This window comes from Maylandia zebra, linkage group LG14, assembly GCF_041146795.1.
Source record: "Maylandia zebra isolate NMK-2024a linkage group LG14, Mzebra_GT3a, whole genome shotgun sequence".
Classification (NCBI taxonomy): domain Eukaryota; kingdom Metazoa; phylum Chordata; class Actinopteri; order Cichliformes; family Cichlidae; genus Maylandia; species Maylandia zebra.
In genome coordinates, this window is record NC_135180.1 from 38,089,082 (window position 1) to 38,107,379 (window position 18,298).

Sequence of the window (18,298 nt, forward strand, 5' to 3'; positions counted from 1 at the left end):
ATACTTGCAAGTTCTTATTAAGCTGCTATTTCATCCAAGTGGAACCTATAAGCAAATTCAATAGGCAAGCAGACTAACAACTCCAAGGAAATGAACCGTCAGGCTCTTGTTTCAAAACAGAAAAGTCAAACGGAAAAGGATTGTGTCAGCTTAATTTTTAACAGGACTCCATAGAGCCGTGTGAAACCCTTTTTTGAAGCAGACATCCATCCACTACAGACAGTGTTCCAGGTGTGTTCTGGTTACTGTTTTTCCATTGTTGGTGAGGAATAATCTTCACAGACAGCTGTTTAGTGAGCGAATCTCTGCTTAATGGTATCTGTAGTGTCTGATCAGGTTCCTAGCATCACTGTCAGCCCTGTCAGGTTCCCCTCACCCTTTTTAGTGGGTGGATGACTTCAGTTTTATACTAGAAGAAGAAGGGAAGTCACAGAGTGTAGACCTCTGCCAAGGACTGTGTCTGTCAGTCCAGGCTTTCAGGTTTAAAGGAACTGAAAGCCTGGCCTTTTGCCACTGAGCTTCATGAAATTTGGACGCGTGCTTTTGTGTACTCTTGCTGACAGACTGACAGAAAACAAATTGAAATGAGACATAAGAGTGAAAAGCAACATCCATTTCATAACTGAGCATCCACTACATTTGTGCAGTCATGCCATCCAGTGAAAACTGTTTGTGTGGCTGATGTCCTCAAACCAGAGGGGATCATTTTTCTTGCTGGATTTATTAATGTGACAAAAAATGCAGTGGGAAAAAAATAAACTAAGCTGCTAAAATGACTTGATTTTACACCTTCTGATGTCAGGGCAGACTTCATTAATTCAGTATCTATTTATTTGAGGATGTTATGCATTACGATTCATTTTCTTCCTCTGTCACAATTTTCTACCCACACATGTTTTATTTAAGCATTAAATGAAGCTATTAGTCATGTCAGCAAGAGATAAAACCAGGCGTAGATTATACAGGAGGCTGATTGTTCTTCGGTCGTGTTTGCTGTTGTTCAACATCTTGTTTTCTTGTCTCTCTTATTTTGTTTTGTTTTGGTTTGTTGATGTTTTTTTCCTTTTATCAGCAGCTGCATTTTCCATGAATACTCACTAGGGTCTATATCTACTCCTGATATTGCATATGACAGTTTCCACATGTTGGATTCAGACAACACAGATTTGCCACACAGACTCAGTGAAGCTGTCAGATTGTGACTCTTACTATGAAAGAGTTGAAAGAAAAGAAAAATCGTCAGGAGGAAAAATACAATCAGTGCAGAAATTACAAAAACTGCAGTTCCTCAAGTGGCCGTTTGAGCTGCAGTTAGAGACTCTTTTAGGCTTCAGTCACACAGGCCTAGAGAGCGGTCAGTGAACCCTGCAGTAACCACTACTCACCAGGGGAAAGGCTGTAATCCAAAACATGATTGGCACAACGGTTATTTTGAAGGTGAAGACTCACAGTTTCCAGTTTGTGTCACATTTCCACTACCACTGAGTAAGTTGTTGGCAAGTGTTTGCAAACAAGTCAGCGACTGTAGAAAACTGCTAGTGACCAAAGGAGTGTGTATAACTCTTTGTGACTGTGGCGAAGGGGTGGTCTCTGGCTCAGCTGCAGCAGAGGGGTGGTGGAGAATAGAATAGAATAGTAAAGCCCTTTATTGTGACTGTAGAAGTACAACAAAATTGTGGGTGCTCCACACCAACTGTGCAGGAAAACATAAATAGTAAGACAGCATGAATAAATAACAAACGAGGAATATATATAAAAACGATACAAAGGCACACATTGGAGGACAGCTTTCAAAGTGCTTGAATGTAGTGCAAATGGCTTGGTCTGAGTATAGAGTCTCTGTGAGTGTTCAGAGTGACGAGGGTTACTCACAACCATGGATTGGTGGGCAGGGGTGCGGGATGGTCATTACCTTAATGACCTTGTAGTACCATATCACCCTATTAGAGCTCTTCGCTCTCGCTCTGCAGGCCTACTTGTTGTTCCTAGAGTATTTAAAAGTAGAATGGGAGGCAGAGCCTTCAGTTTTCAGGCCCCTCTTCTGTGGAACCAGCTTCCAGTTTGGATTCAGGAGACAGACACTATCTCTACTTTCAAGATTAGGCTTAAAACTTTCCTTTTTGCTAAAGCATATAGTTAGGGCTGGACCAGGTGACCCTGAATCCTCCCTTAGTTATGCTGCAATAGACGTAGGCTGCCGGGGATTCCCATGATGCATTGAGTTTTTCCTTTCCAGTCACCTTTCTCACTCACTATGTGTTAACAGACCTCTCTGCACTGAATCATATCTGTTATTAACCTCTGTCTCTCTTCCACAGCATGTCTTTATCCTGTCTTCCCCAACCAATCACAGCAGATGGCCCCGCCCCTCCCTGAGCCTGGTTCTGCCAGTTCTTCCTGTAAAAAGGGAGTTTTTCCTTCCCACTGTCGCCAAAGTGCATATGATTGTTGGGTTTTTCTCTGTATGTATTATTGTAGGGTCTACCTTACAATATAAAGCGCCTTGAAGTTGTTGTGATTTGACGCTGTGTAAACAAAATTGAATTGAAGTTATTTCATTTCATTTCATTTCATTTCATTTTTATTTATTTCACACTTGGTACTACAAATCAAACAAAACAACCACATCTTCTGTCAACAAAACACAACAACCATGTGTGAAAAGGAGCAGGAAGAAGAAAATATTCTTATTAAACCCTGCCCCCTATCTACCATCGAACTTATATCACCGGTGGGCACCAAAAATCAGGAACAAACTAATATTGACATTTCTCTCCGGTCGAATCCCAAACCAACATCACATTCATTCGCATTCTTCATACTGAGTTATCGTTTTAAACATATAACACTTTTTAAAACATTGTAAATTTATACAATTCTTTAAATTATAATGAAGTGAATTCCACAGTCTTATACCCCTAACCGTTGTGCTCATTAATCTTTGTGTAGTCCTGGCTAACTGATGTTTAAAATAAAATTTCCTTCTATTCTCTTCTCCCCTTGAACACATCAAAAATACTCTTTGTAACTTAAAAGGCAAACTATTATTTTTAGCCTTAAACATAATTAATAATGTCCGTAATTTCACTAAATCTCCTAATTTTAATAATTTTGATTCTATAAATAATTTGTTTGTATGTTCTCTATATTTAACATTATGAATTATTCGTATAACTTTCTTCTGTAATAGGTTTAAAGGTTTTATGGTATTCTCATATGTATTCCCCCAAACTTCAACACAATAGTTGATATATGAAAAAAACAAAGAAAAATATAAAATACGCATTGTTTTATAATTTAATAAATCTCTTATACTACCCAAAATATAAATACTTTTGACCATTTTCTTTCTAATATGTTCAATATGAGATTTCCATGTCAAATTCTCATCCACTATTACACCCAAAAAACGAAATTCAGTAACTCTTTCAATCAATTCTTCCTCTATAAACATAATGACTTTATCCTCCTTTACACGATTGCCAAATATCATATATTTCGTTTTTGTCAGATTCAAAGATAATTTATTTACATCAAACCATTTTTTTATTCTTAACATCTCAGAAGTCATAATTTCAACCAAGTCTTTCAAATTCTCTCCAGAGCAATAAAAATTTGTGTCATCTGCAAATAAAATCGAATTTAACCTTTTAGATACGTCACAAATATCATTAATATATAAATTAAAGAGTTTAGGTCCCAAAATAGAACCTTGAGGAACACCACATACAATCTTCAGTCTTTCAGAAGTATTGCCAAAATAATAAACATATTGCAACCTATTCTCTAAATAACTCATTAACCAATTCAATGCTACTCCTCTCACTCCATGGTTATACAATTTAGAAATCAAAATAGAATGTTGTATCGTATCAAAAGCTTTTTTTAAATCAACAAATACTCCCACTGTGTATTTATTATTATGTGTTGCAGATGAAATATCTTCAATAAAAGTCAACAACGCTAATGCCGTTGACCTATTTTTACGAAATCCAAATTGGTTTTCATGTATTAGTTGATATTTTTCAATAAAACTATCAAGTCTTTGTGCAAAGAGTTTTTCTAGCAATTTTGAAAACTGTGATAAAAGAGACACTGGCCTATAATTGTTAAAACTATGCTTATCTCCTGATTTATATAATGGTATTACTTTTGCCACTTTCATTCTGTCAGGGAATACTCCTGACTGTAGCGAAAGATTAAAAATATAACAAAGAGGAGTACTTATACAATCTATTGTCTTTTTAATTATGACCATGTCTATACCTTCACAATCAGTAGATTTTTTATTTTTACAATTTTTTACGATTGCTACTATTTCTTTTATGGTAGTATCGGCTAAGAATATGGAATTAACCATTCTATTATCACCTATCCAGGCTTCCTCATCTCCTGGATCATCATTTTTCCTGATTAGATTTGCTAAAGTAGGTCCAACATTTACAAAAAAAGAATTGAATTCGTTTGCTACTTCGGTCTTATCTTTAACAACTTGATTATTATTAATAAAATAATTAGGCCGAACTATGGGTGTGTTCTTATTACCCAATACCTCTTTAAAAATATTCCAAATGCCCTTAATATTATTTTTGTTTTCCTGAAAAACTTTATTATAGTAATCTTTCTTAGCTTTCCTCAATATTAATACCAACTTATTTTTATATAGTTTATATTTCATTTCCGCATTTTTAGTTCTATATATTATATACTCCCTATATAAATTATTTTTCTTTTTACACGCATTTGCAAGACCCTTAGTTATCCAAGGTTTCATATTTATATTCTTTTTCTTATGCTTAAATGATATCAATGGACAATGTTTATCATATCATGTTATCAGTCTGAATGGCTCAAGTGTAAAAGCTGTTAGTGAGTCGGGAGGTGTGGGAACGGGCAATGACCAGAGGACAGCAGGTCAAACAGGTGGTGAATGGATTGCGAGGGGTCACCTGTGATGGCCCTGGTTTACCTGAGCCATCACCGAGCTGGTGATGGCCTCTCCTCCAGGGTGGCAGAGGGCAGCCTATGATTTTTTGCCCAGAAATTTGAAGGTGGAGGCATATTTCTACATTTATAATGAGAGGGGAGTGGGCCTGTCTGTGACTCCTGAAGTCCATGATTAGTTTTGTTTTTGTTTTGTTTTAAGGACGTTCAGTTTCAGGTTAGTTCCTGAGCACAAGCAAGACAATTTCTGTCTCTGCTCTGTACGCTATCTTATCTCCTTCAGTGATGAGCTGGTGGTGTCATCAGCATACTTTTATTATCCTTTATTTAACCGGGTAAAAAGTCCCACTGAGATTAAAATCTCTTTTCCAAGACAGAGCTGATGAAGAGGGCAGCAGCAGTTCCAACAAATACAACAGGTAATAATATAGCAAGTAAAAAAACAAATATAATATACCACACACACAAGGGAACACAATCGTGTGAATAAACTTATGCTGTCTATTACAGATTATATCCCTTTTTTCTCTACTGACCAGTGGTGACCAGGGTGTTACTGCAGTCTCTAGACATCTGAGACTCTGGCTTTGAAATCAGTTTCACAGCAACCACCAGCAGCCCTTCACAGCCATCCGGGGAATATCCACAAACCAATTTCTTGGCCTGTGTTACAGAGGCCTTAGTCATGTTCTTTCAGCTGCAGCTCTAATCGTATTAAACAGTGAAAGCGAGCAGTGTGCAAATGACAAAAAGAGTATTCAAACCGCTAAGTATACAGGTGTGTAAATTTCATGTCTTTGGTTGTCTTCTTCTTTCAGTGTATGAAAGCATACATTTCTGTAAACCAGGGAGTCAGGAAAAAAGAGTAAACCTTGCTCTGCTCAGACTTTGAATCTCTACTTAATTATTATTATTGTCCGCGCACCAAGATCCAAGCTATCGTCTGATGCAGTTTTCCAGATGTGCAGTTTAGAAAATAACCTGTTTTAAACTTTTTGTTTTGTTAGGCTAACTGAGTTAAGTGACTTTGGCCCAGATATTCATATTTCTGTTTGGCTGATGGGAGTCATGAACCTCTTCAAAAAAGAGTTTAGACCTCAAAACACTCACAAATTCAAATTCTCACTCTGAACATGCCTCTTACTGACGCTAATTTAATAAGTAAAAAAATAGCTGTTATTAAGTAGCTACTTGTAAAGTGTTTTTTAATAATGGATTGGATTTATATAGCGCTTTTCAAGGCACCCAAAGCGCTTTACAATTCCACTATTCATTCACTCTCACATTCACACACTGGTGGAGGCAGCTGCGGTTGTAGCCACAGCTGCCCTGGGGCAGGCTGACAGAAGCGAGGCTGCCATATCGCACCATCGGCCCCTCTGGCCAACACCAGTAGGTGGTAGGTGAAGTGTCTTGCCTAAGGACACAACAACCAGGACAGAGAGCCCAGGGATGAAACCGGCAACCTTCCGGTTACAGATACGCTTCCCAACCCCCTGAGCCACGGTCGCCCCACTTAAAGTAGTAACTGAATAAAGTGACTAGGTGCTAGTAAATGAAATGAAATCCAAAGCAAAGGGGTATGCTTCCCAGTCACCAAGTGAGGTGAGGAGACATTTGGACATAAAGGTAATGAAGAAACGTTTTATATATATAAAGACTCTGTAGTCTGGATTTTACTTCATCAAATCTTCATTTTCTTAGCTGACTGAAAAATCTGACGTTTACATGTCTTGAGACATAAGATGTTCAGACAGACTTTGGGGGAAGTTTCACCTTAAATGACGTTAACTTTCAAAGGAGCTTAAAACTTTTGTAAAGAGGGATCCCCAACTTTAGAGTATAATTTACTTCACCTCACCTCACAGGAGTCGTCTTTCATTATAATCAGAAGCTCTCATTAGCACATAATCCATCCAATCATTCAATTGTGATTTGTCTGATCATTAAACCAGTGGACAGCACCTTTCATGTGTCAGGGCTGCTTTGCTGGAGCAGCCAAAGATGTCAGGTTCAGGCTCGCACTGTTTTAAAATGACGTCCTCGGGTTTCACTTCCACTTCATCTCCAAAATTTGAATGCGTTTGATTTACAGTTTCAGAGGGGAAGCGTTTTCAGACAGCCGTTTGGAGTGAAGCCCCACACTGTGCTGCTGCTGCTGCTGCTCTGCTGCAGAAGAGAGCTGAAAATCAAGCACAGCTCACTGGGGAACAGGCTTACCAACAGTCTGAGAGTGGGCTTCATCCTCTGGGCTCATTTGCTGGAATTTGTGCACGTGTGATTTATATCCGAACCCCGAGGAGTAAATTATGAAGCAAACCTGTAGATGGGAACTACAGGGAAAATAATTTCAACAATACTTTGCAGGATATGAAGAAAATGTTCCAAGCAATGGGGCTATGAAGACAACAGTGAATAAATATATGTGTGTGTGAGTACAAGCCCCCCAGCGTGCTTTCAAAACTTTTAAAAGGACTAAATTTTCATGGCTGGGAGGAAAGTGCATTCATCACACATTGTATGTAGGCCAGTATATCTTCGTGTACCCGGGCTGTAACTAATGCTTATTTTATAAGTCACTGTGGCTTCCACGAGCACAGATAAGCTGCTGTGTTGCTTTAGAGAAGAGCTTTAGGCCTCTTATACATTCAAAATTGAAGAGTTTCATTCTGAGAAAAAACAGTGGGATGAGAATTATAGTGTCATACTGTTAATCCGCAGTTTTACTGTTTGAGTCATTTTCAGTCCTTATACTGAGTCCCAAAACTCATCAGCATCCTGGGGTTAAAGCAAGCAAAATGGATTTTAATGTATGTTGTACAACATTATATAGAACTGTTAATTCTCCCTCCCAGTGCACCATCCTGTCTCAATTTTAAAATCTGAACAGATGAGAGAGGAGCCACAGTCAAGGATGCACAGGCAGTGTTGGGGAGTAACGGAATACATGTACCGCCGTTATGTAATATGAGTAACTGTTTTCCGTTACAGTTACTGTTTTAAAAGGTGGTATTCAGAATCCAGTTACTTTGTTGAAATAAATGGATTACACGGCAGTATTTTCCTGTTTCATAAGGCTATGAACTCTATATTTTTGGTGTCCACCCAAACAAAACACGGGTTAAGAGGCTCTCATGTCTGTCTCAATCTCGCGGCCCATGTCACCTCTACTTGCGGCCCGCATAATGACGTGAAGGAATATTTTAAAAAATGATTCATAAAAATGATTTAATATGAAGGCAATAGGCAGAGTGTTACAGGCATATCCCTAAAGAATGCAGCTTCATGGGCAGTGTTGTCCGTGCTGCAGGGAGAATGGACTGCCATACCTGTTATGTGTCTGTGAGCGAGGGAGAAAAAGAGTCGAAAAGTAAGAGATGTCACCGACCAGAAACGGGAGATGGAGGCATGTAAAATATATATATATATATATATATATATATATATATATATATATATACATACGTACGTACGTACATGTATACATGTATGCATGCATGCATATACAAAGTCGACCCAGACAACAAAGTAAAGCTAGTTTTCGGCTACGAGCCCGACACGGAGCCCGACGTATCAGCCAGAGGTCTCTTTATGGTTTTATGCCTTTACGAGCAGCGGATCTGTTTTATATTCGCGCGGAATAGTTTTCTACACGAGATCGCTGCAAAAAGTGCAGCCTTACCTAATGTCCACCTACTGTTACTCATTTATATTAAGATTTAAAAATCTAGTTAGTATTGGTATGGCGAATAACCTTCAGTAAAAATAATAAATCACACATCAATAGTACATTTATGTAGTTGTAAAAAGCATGATAATATATTGAGTAATCCAAAGTATACAGAATACATTACTCTCAATGAGAGTAACGGAATACGTTACAAAATACAGTTTGGGGCATGTAATCTGTAATCTGTAGTGGAATACATTTTAAAAGTAACCTTCCCAACACTGTGCACAGATGTTTCTAACCCTGACTAATGAAAGAGGCATGACATGCAGCTGGAATAAATACATCTTTTAGGGTGGTCCTAAAGTTAGGAAAGAAGCCAAAGAAAGGAAATGAGGCTGTACACTCTCACATTTTGAATTTGTGCTTACCCCCTCCGTCCTCCTGCCTGCTAGCCTCAAATCAGCCTCAGTGGACCTCACTGAAGGATCGTGACTCCTGAACTGTATCTGCAGGAGGAGAGTCTGGGCCAGATTTACTAAACAGAGCAAAATGGCACGTGAGCACAATTCCCAAATACCGCTGATAGGTGTGGTCAGCTGGCGATTTCCAAAAGTTGTGCTGTTTTCTAAGCACAGTCAGTTCATTTCCACATGACCTACCCAAGCTGCCGAGAACTGTGCAATTTAACAGGTTACACATTAAGAGATGATATTCAGCTGTGGAGAATTCACTGGACAGGCACAGCTCGTTAATTCTAATCAGAAAACCATATAAACACAGATCATACGCTAAATGTAGGCCTATGGTGGCAGTCTGGAAGACAGACTCGTAATAATGGAAGCAGACTGTCAGTAACTGACAGACTCTGATGTAAGGCTGTAAATCATGCAATAATATTTTGACAATGCGTTCTGTCGCATTCTTGTATTACATCAACTTTCATCCATCCAAGGAATAAAATGAACCGGAAATGCCTGATTGACAGAAGATTATCTCTACTTTAAAAAAAAAAGATTTGCATATTTCATGGAGGAGTCGTGTGTGTGTGTGTGTGTGTGTGTGTGTGTGTGTGTGTGTGTGTGTGTGTGTGTGTGTGTGTGTGTGTGTGTTTTGTCGTCAAAGTGCATGCAGCTTAGTTTGTGTAGGTCCACCACTACAAACCGTCAGAGCACAGCTGAGTTTACAGTGAAAACTGTGTGCGCTGTCCATGGTCCTGAACAGTTTTGTTTGAGTGTAATTAAACCTTATCAAGGAAAATGTGTTTTAAAAGTTTTTAAATTGAATGTAATTGCCGAACAGAAATAAAGACGCTTTCAAACCGATTTAAAACATCAAAACGAAAAACAAACTTAAGACTTTCAAAGGCCTGTGCTGTGCTTAGTGTGACTGTGCAATGACAATAAAGAGCTATCTTATCTTATTAGTTTCAAAGTCAGTGTAGTCATCCCTCAGTTCTCTTCAGCCATTTATTTTGAACTCCACTTCACAGGCTATGCTGAAAAGGGCCCGACACCAAAATAGTTTTGTTGCTGCCGGTCTTGTGTCATTGCTGTTTGGTTGGAGGGTCCAGGTCATATTTCAGTTCACTGAACAAATTTAGAATTAGCTGTCCGGTTAATCCTTGTGTTTTTATCCCATCTTAATGTGGTGTTCGAAATAACATGCCACAAACAGAAATGTCTCAGCCTTCCAGCTTGTGCTGTCTGCGGGCCATAGCGCAGCCATATGAGTGCAAGAAGTTAGGCATAAAATTTCAGTGGAATTAGCAGCGTGTCGCTAATGTTGGTTAATTAGTGCACGCGTGATTTAAATATTCTCCTATGTTTTTCACAATGAGAAAGGAGCTCCCAGACATGTATATTAATACCAGTTGGGGGTTTTTTACACCAAAATCCAGTTTGAACTGGCGCAACACTTAAATCTGACCCTATAGGAGGCGCTATAACCTCAAGAGTTTTATTTTGCTTACATGAGGCATCGTGCTCGGTGGATTGTACAAAAGACAGAATAAGGGGGATTCTTCAAAGAGTGTTTTTAATTCATATGTTGTTTGGTCTTTTGGTCACTGGATAGCTCGTCACATTGTGCCATGTTATAAATTTTAACAAAAAGTTGCCAGAAATATAACAAAATTTCAAGCACCTGCTAAAAATCATAAAATGCAGCAGCAAAATGATTCGCGGTGCAGCTGTGCCAAACACTGACGTCATTTGAAACGAGAGGCAAAGCAATGATGCCAAATTTTTGTTAAATGTCTTTTGCTTCACTTCCTCTGCTCACGTCTTTGCTGGGAGGAACTACGATGTGAGGATCTACAAACTGAGAAAGGAGGGTGTTTGTCTCCTGTGGTCCCCACTTTGTCTTGTGCATGTTTGTACCTGAACTTGACACTCACTGATCACCTGCTCTGCAGCCAGCCTGCACACCTGACACACATTCACAATCAAGCTCAGCAGTGAGTCTCTTTTCTTCTCTTCCAGTCAAACAGTGTGGTAACACATGCACTCGGGCCAGCTGTGGGTGAAACTTTGCTTGGCCTGAAGGTAAAGTCTCTGCTCTTCACTCAGCCATGATCCTCTTCTCTGTATTCCAGAATCCCTCCCCATTCCAGCCCAACTCTTCACCGCTGAAACTGCTCAGAGCTCCCATCAGGATCTCACCTTCAGCCTGTCTGACAGTTTTCACTACAGCCTTTGATCCATTGATCAAAAGAAATACTTTCACAAAAAATTTGGCACGTTCCTGTATTATTACAACAGCAGCATAGGAAAAAAGACCAATGAAAAATAAAGAGGCTCGGGAGAATAAAAAAAAAAATAGAGAAACCGCTTTGATTCAAAAAGAAAAAAAGGTTAATAAAACGGAGAAGATAAAAACTGATAAATAAGTAAGATCTCAAGTTTTGTGCGTGCAGCATACAAAGTGTGCAAAGTGTAGTAAATACTGCTGAGGCTGCTCTGTATGACACAAAGTACTGAATTGTCAGGAGTTGTTGGATGGGGTAGGAACAATTTCCTGTTTCTGTCCTCGTGTCGCTGGAGCTGAATCAGTCTGATAAAAAAAAAGTGCTCCACTGCTTGTCGTCTAAGTGGTGCTGTGACGGGTGGGGGTTCTGGATTATGCTGCTCTTGTACTTTGAGGACAGCAAAGTACTTTTCACTGCCCACCTTTACTGATGGATGATGGGACGTACTCATACTATCAGATGCAAATTTGGAAAACCAATCAGAATAGATAATACTATCATAAATAGTCAGGCATTTTTCAGGTTTGGAAGAAGTGTGTTGGATTCAGCAGCACAGACTGCAGCCAGCTGACATTAACCCTGGATTTCCAAATATTCCAAATACAAATTTCTTTATTGTAAGCTGAAAGCTTTCTGTAATCCATCATGTTCTATAAAACCATGTTTGCTGTGTGCTCTAAACAATGTTTATTGGCTGCTAATGTCTCCCAGTCTCCTCACACCACAGATGGATCCCGTTAGCTTTGTTCTCATGTAGCAGGAAGGTCAAAATCAAAGTCAAAAAAACGTCATTTATCCCCAAGGGACAACTAATATAGATGAAACTTTGCCGACCATACATACAATACACAAACATCACACCGGGGAGACAGGTCAGGCTAGGTAGCACTGGCCGGTCAACCACACGAGCAGCGACCCGAACCGAAACCATCGAAAATGCACAACATGAGGAAAGACGAGGAGAAAAAAAGAACTCCCCCCACACTGAGCTCCAACAGGAAGATCAGTTTGAGAACAGAAAAAAAACCACCTCAGCACATGAATCATCACATCTCACAACATAGAAGACATAGCTTCAAAGGCGTTTGGGGGGGGTGAGTGTACATATGTGTCAGTGTAAATGCGTATGGGTGTGTGTTCTGTGTTCAACTGAGAGAAAGCATCTCTTCACCCGGTTAGGCAAAAGTCAGCAATCTTTGGTCAGTGCGGGTGGCCTTCAATGAGGGGGCGGAGAGTCACAACAAATAGTCTTATCTAAGGGAGAATCATTATTCCCGTCGGCTTTTGACTTAAGCATCCAGTTGGCGCCAGGGGGGCTGCATGAGATGAAGATGGTAGTTGTTTTGGTTAGTGCGAACAAACTGTGGCATTCTTCATCATCATCAGTGGTTTAAAATGACTGAGAATCACCAACATGTGCAGGGTAGTAAAAAGAAAATGAGTCTGTGTCATGAGTCTCATGGTATTTCTACACTTATATTAGTGAAGGAGGCCTCCTGCAGCAGGACAGGAAGACAAGAAAGTAGCAAATAAAATGATCAGAGAGCCTTAAAACTTTCGTTTTCAAACGTTCATGACCTCATAGCTTCTGTGACAAACTCTGTTTTTATGTCTAGCTGACAGTTTCTGCTCTTCTTCATTTTTCCAGCAGCTCTTTTTGTGATTAATCTGCTCATTGCTCTCTTCTTTCCTGATCATTAAAATGATATAATGATCATGCAAAACTTAACCAAATCTGCAAATATGCATAGACTCATCAATCATTGGAGTTAGTTACTGGACACACACACGGTAACATCAACAGCATCATTCAAGCTTTGATCAGCACCACGGACAGAACCACACTCAGAGGTCACATTTATTTAAGGCTGTGCTCTAAACTCAGACGTATCCTTACTAAAGTATCACAAACACAACAACACGACTAAGATGTCTATAAGTGAGAAACAAACAAGAGAAGCCCATCAACCACAGGTCACAGTGGCAAACATGTTCACTCATTAATAAAATTCATCAATCAATTTTCAGTGGAGCCGCTCCACTCATAATGTATCTAAGTGGCTGAAATAGTGTTTCACTGCTTTACAAAAGCAAAATCTACTCACATATCAGAGCTTCATCTGTCGGGCCCTGCGCTCAGCAAAGGGACGCAGCTGAAAGTTCCACCATTATTTAAAGCAGCAGGAGTCCAAGATACGAACACATCTGTGACCCCTGCTCTATCAACCCAACACCAAACCAGCTCATAACATCCAGCATGTCAAGCACACTGAATGAGCTCACCATGCAAAACCCGTATAATTTACATTCACATGCATATACATAAACTGTATGAAAGTATTTGAAGTAGAAAACATGGACTGGCTCTTCTGCTCACAGAAACTGTCAATAATAATAATGAACAAAATGTATTGAAATGATTAACTGACCACAGCTTATGGTTACCTCAACATGCTAACCATAAGTCATATTTTCTATAGGTACATGTCTTTCTCACTGCTTTGATGATTTAAAAATGCTGGGGAAGGAATAATGCTTGACGGAGCCATGTAAAGGATTTTAGCCGTCAGTCTTTACATGTCGTCACTTTTCAGCCGAGTGTCGTCATCGTCAGACGCCCGCAGAGGCCATCTGTTCAACATGCTTGCAGAGTTTTTGTGAGGCAGGTCTCGCCCCGCCTGTGCCTCACTACTACTTCTCCGTGTTATATTGGCAACCTGTCCACAGCCTCGGATGTGAACAATGTCAGGATGAAACATGGGAGGAATCGAGGGCCCGGCTTGTTTTTCTCCCTAACGTGTCATTTTTTCCATTCCCATCTCTCTCCACTCACAATCGGCACTCGTCAGTGTGTTTTCTTTCTGTGGAGTTTGAGATTTTACAAATGGACAAGTGTGTCCACCTCCTGACATTACAGTTATTTGCCCGTAGCAAATTGTCACGATCTGGTTATAGGGACTCAAACGCAGAGCGGTTAGATGTCTCCAAAGTGCAGTTTATTTACAGTTCCAGTGCACAATATATATACAGTGAAGGGAATCCAAAACTCCAGGGAATCACAGGGTAGCTCTCTCACACTCGCTCACGTCTTCTTGCCCACACTCACACACGTTCACACAGCGGGGAGGTCGCAGGTCCGGGGGGGAAGGTCTGAAGCAGAAGAGAAGGGAAGTCACAAACTAATCACAAATCACGAAGCACAAGTCCACAGGAGCTGTGAGAACACTAACGTCAGTAGTACAATCATCCAGCGACGAGAGGATCTGTGTTCCAGCCTCAAATAGTGCTCCCGGTGATGACAGGTGATTGTTGTCAGGTGTGTGGGCCAAGGGCGGGAGCCCACAGTGAGCTCCGCCCAGGCAGAGAGGGAGAGAACCGAAACAGCAAATGTAGCCTTGTGGGGCCGGCTGGGCAGGCACGGAGACCATGACACAAATAAAGAGTAGTCAGTCCACAAACCACTGTAAAACCTACAGAAATGCCCCAGGCTCTGCGTCACACTCTCACAACTGTTATTGTTGATTGTCTCGGGTCTTTTTAAAGTGAATGAACGTGTTATTCAAGCTGTTGCAATTCTTTTTTAGGTCGACATAATTTAAAAGGTGACAGGTTATTTCCCTCTGGCAGTATGCCCCTTGGTAAACTACTTTGCCTGCTCATGTGTGTTTTACTGAAGCAGGAAAACACGGAAAAATTGCTCCCGTGAGGTGCGTTTTATTTCTGGAAATACGTGTTGAGTTTGAACACCACAAATTAAATTCCCTTCACCTTCATTGTCCTGTGGCAAATATTTCCCAACCTGAAAACAATAAAAATGATTGAATGCTTTGAAATGAACTAATGATTGTTGCCACCTGATCCAAATTTGTCATGCTGCTGTTTTGACAGAGAAAAGCCTCACAGCTGTGTCTGTACTTTGTTCTCTGTGAGGCTCAGTTCTGCACATTTCAGGGAGAGAACGGTGGGAACAGGCTAAAGGAAAATGTTTGTGAGTCTAACTGACACATTCTCACCTTACTGCCTGATATTTTTAACCATTGCTGATTATCAGCAATCTGTGGTTCAAATGTGTCTTTTTGTTGATGTTCTGCTGATTATTTTAAGTCCTCGACTGATCACTAGACTCCTCCACCGCTATTCCCTCAATTCTGCTGCTCTGTTGTTGGCTGTTGTTCGTAGTTCCTGTTTAGTTTTTTTTGGGGTTTTTTTTGCCTGTCCCGTTTGGCTCTTTTGCATCAGAATTGTTGTCTAAAGGCAAAGAAAGATGCCCAACGGATTTACTTTACCAAACTGACCATCCCAGCCTTGCCGTAATGGTCCATTTGATTCACCTTTTATTGTTTATTTTATTTTCACTTACTGAATACGGGACAGACTTGACTGGGGGAAAGAAGGGGAGAAAGAAAGAGGGAAAGAGAAACAGCTGAGAAGAGGGACGGGGGAGAAGGGCAAAAGACAAAAACCAACAGAACGGGCAGAGAAAAAAAAAATGCATATATCAATCACCTGGATCACCTGCTGAGAAAGAAAAAAGAAAACAAGCAGAAGAGAACAAGAGTAATAGAATAAACAACATCACAATGATATATGGGAATATGACAGTAAATACTAAATATTAAACATTATTGTGCAGCACATAAGATCAACAGAACACAGTGTGCTTTGAGGTAGGAGCCAAAAAGGGTGTAGTTTGTGGGTGTGATCACCCGTGTGTACACCTGTGAGCATGGACGCGCTTGTTTTTTGTTTTTTAAAAGGTTCCTTCATGTAATAATCTGCTAGAGGGTGTGGGGGGGCCACAGCCCCGTCCTCCAGGGCATGAAGCAGGTATGGAGGAGATCAAAACTCCAGACATCCAGAGGCCCCCAGAACACAACAGACCAAGGAAGACCAACAGAGGGGCAGCTGCGCCACTGTCCCGGAAAGAGCTGAGGAGAGTCCCAGATGAGGGCTCACTCAGTTCGTAGTTCCTGTTAAAAAGAATTTACGGCACCTGAAAGTTGTCAATTTAAAGTAAGTGAAGACAGAACCTTCCATCCGATTCAGGTCAGTTTTATTGCATTTATATAAAATGAAATTTCCCCATATTTCTTGGTGTGCTGAAGCATTTTGTCTTCCTTTCACTGGAACTAAGAGGCCGAGGACAACTATTGAGCAAAGTGGCCTAGAGCTGTGGAAGGAATTGCAATACATGCTTACAAAAGACATATATCAGGTTATTCTTTATTATCTTTTATTTGTTCATATTCTTTTATTAAGTTTTGAGTAGTATCATTTGATTAAAACATTTATTCAATATATTACACATATAGTTTCAGTTGTGTACGTGCTGGCCTTCTGTCTGGTGGAAAGGTTACAAGGTTTAGCTGGTGAGGTGAAACTGAGTGCATTTCAGGCTGACACACACACACACACACACACCGTAGATGGACTCATTTATAGGTGAGAGGTTAATCATGTTTTTCTTGCAACTGCAAAATTGTGCCTGCAAAAAAGAACAGTTTGTTGCAGGATGTGTGCCTGATGTTCCAGACGATAAGCGAGCGTTCGGCAGCGACAGGAAGACACCTGGCATGGAGACGAGGCGATGTTGCTTTTTCAAACTGTGTTCAAAGTCATTGTGGTTTTGATTTGACGTATGCATATATTGTATCTGCTTAACGCATGAGGGGGCGTTATAAATTTCCCTGATGGTATAAAAACAACTGATTGTGTATTGTTCGAGCGAGATCGATGCTGTCTGCGTACAGTGTTCATCTCCCACGCGTGTTCATTAAAATCATCGTTTGACTCCACCTGGCCGGATCAGTGTTGTTATTTTGGAATTCCTCCTATATCCCTCCTCAATATTTGACCCTTAACAGGTTCCTGCATGCAAATGCTAAAGTTTGGAGACATTTTATCAATAAGCAGTTGAAGCAATGACTTCTGAAAAGCTATTGTTAAATATCAGGATATCACACAACAGCTTTTAGTTCATGACTCTGTGGGTGAGGCAGTGAGCTGTAAGGTGAGTGGGTGGGTGAGATTGGTTGAAGTGGACCTTTAAATAGCCTGGCACCATCTCTGTGTATTAAGAACCAAAACACTTCATCTATGATCATCAACCCAAGTCTGTGTCAGCCTACGACACATCCATCTATTTACAGTCTTATTGTCATTGTCACCAGTGAAGAGTCGGGACAGTTGAGGTGCACGTCCATGCGCTCTGTAACAACTGCTGCTACTTCTACTATTACTGCTTTAACTATTTACCTGGAAATACTAACCAGATAAAAAAAACTCAACCATTTTGGGACGATGATCGATTGTGATTAAAGTCACTGCTGTTGTGTCACACGGGTGGAAGTGTGCAGCTCTCTCAAGGAACTGAAACAGCTGAAAGCACCGAACACATCTTCATGTTTGTTGTGTTTTCCCAGAGCAGGAATGCTTTCACTGATCCTGTTATTACCTCTTACAGGCAGGTCTGTGCGCCTCGGGCGATCGAGCACAAACTGTATTTCGAGTTCTCAGATATTTCATGGACTGGTGTTGATGCCTGATGTTAAACTAAAAAAAGTTCACTTTTTTTAGATAAAGTACTGAGAGGATGGGGATGAATGTGCAAGATCCTCACTTACACCTGGTTGATCCCAGCCACCCCACAAAAGAGACTCATTTTGGTTGCTTGTATTGGCAATCTCTCTCTTTTTTGGGGGGGTCACTAGCTGCAGTTCAACACCAGACACGAGCACAAGAACTGCTAAATCGAAGCTCATTCTGCCTCGGGTTCCTCTTTATCGAACCGGCCTAATGTAAAGCCCGTGTTATGGCTGCCAAAACACAAGACACACAAACTCAGAGTGCAGCACGAGTTCTTACATATTCCTCATAATGAAAATCCATCAGCAGCACAGCCGTCCCTTCTTTGTCACAGTTGGAGAACACTGTGT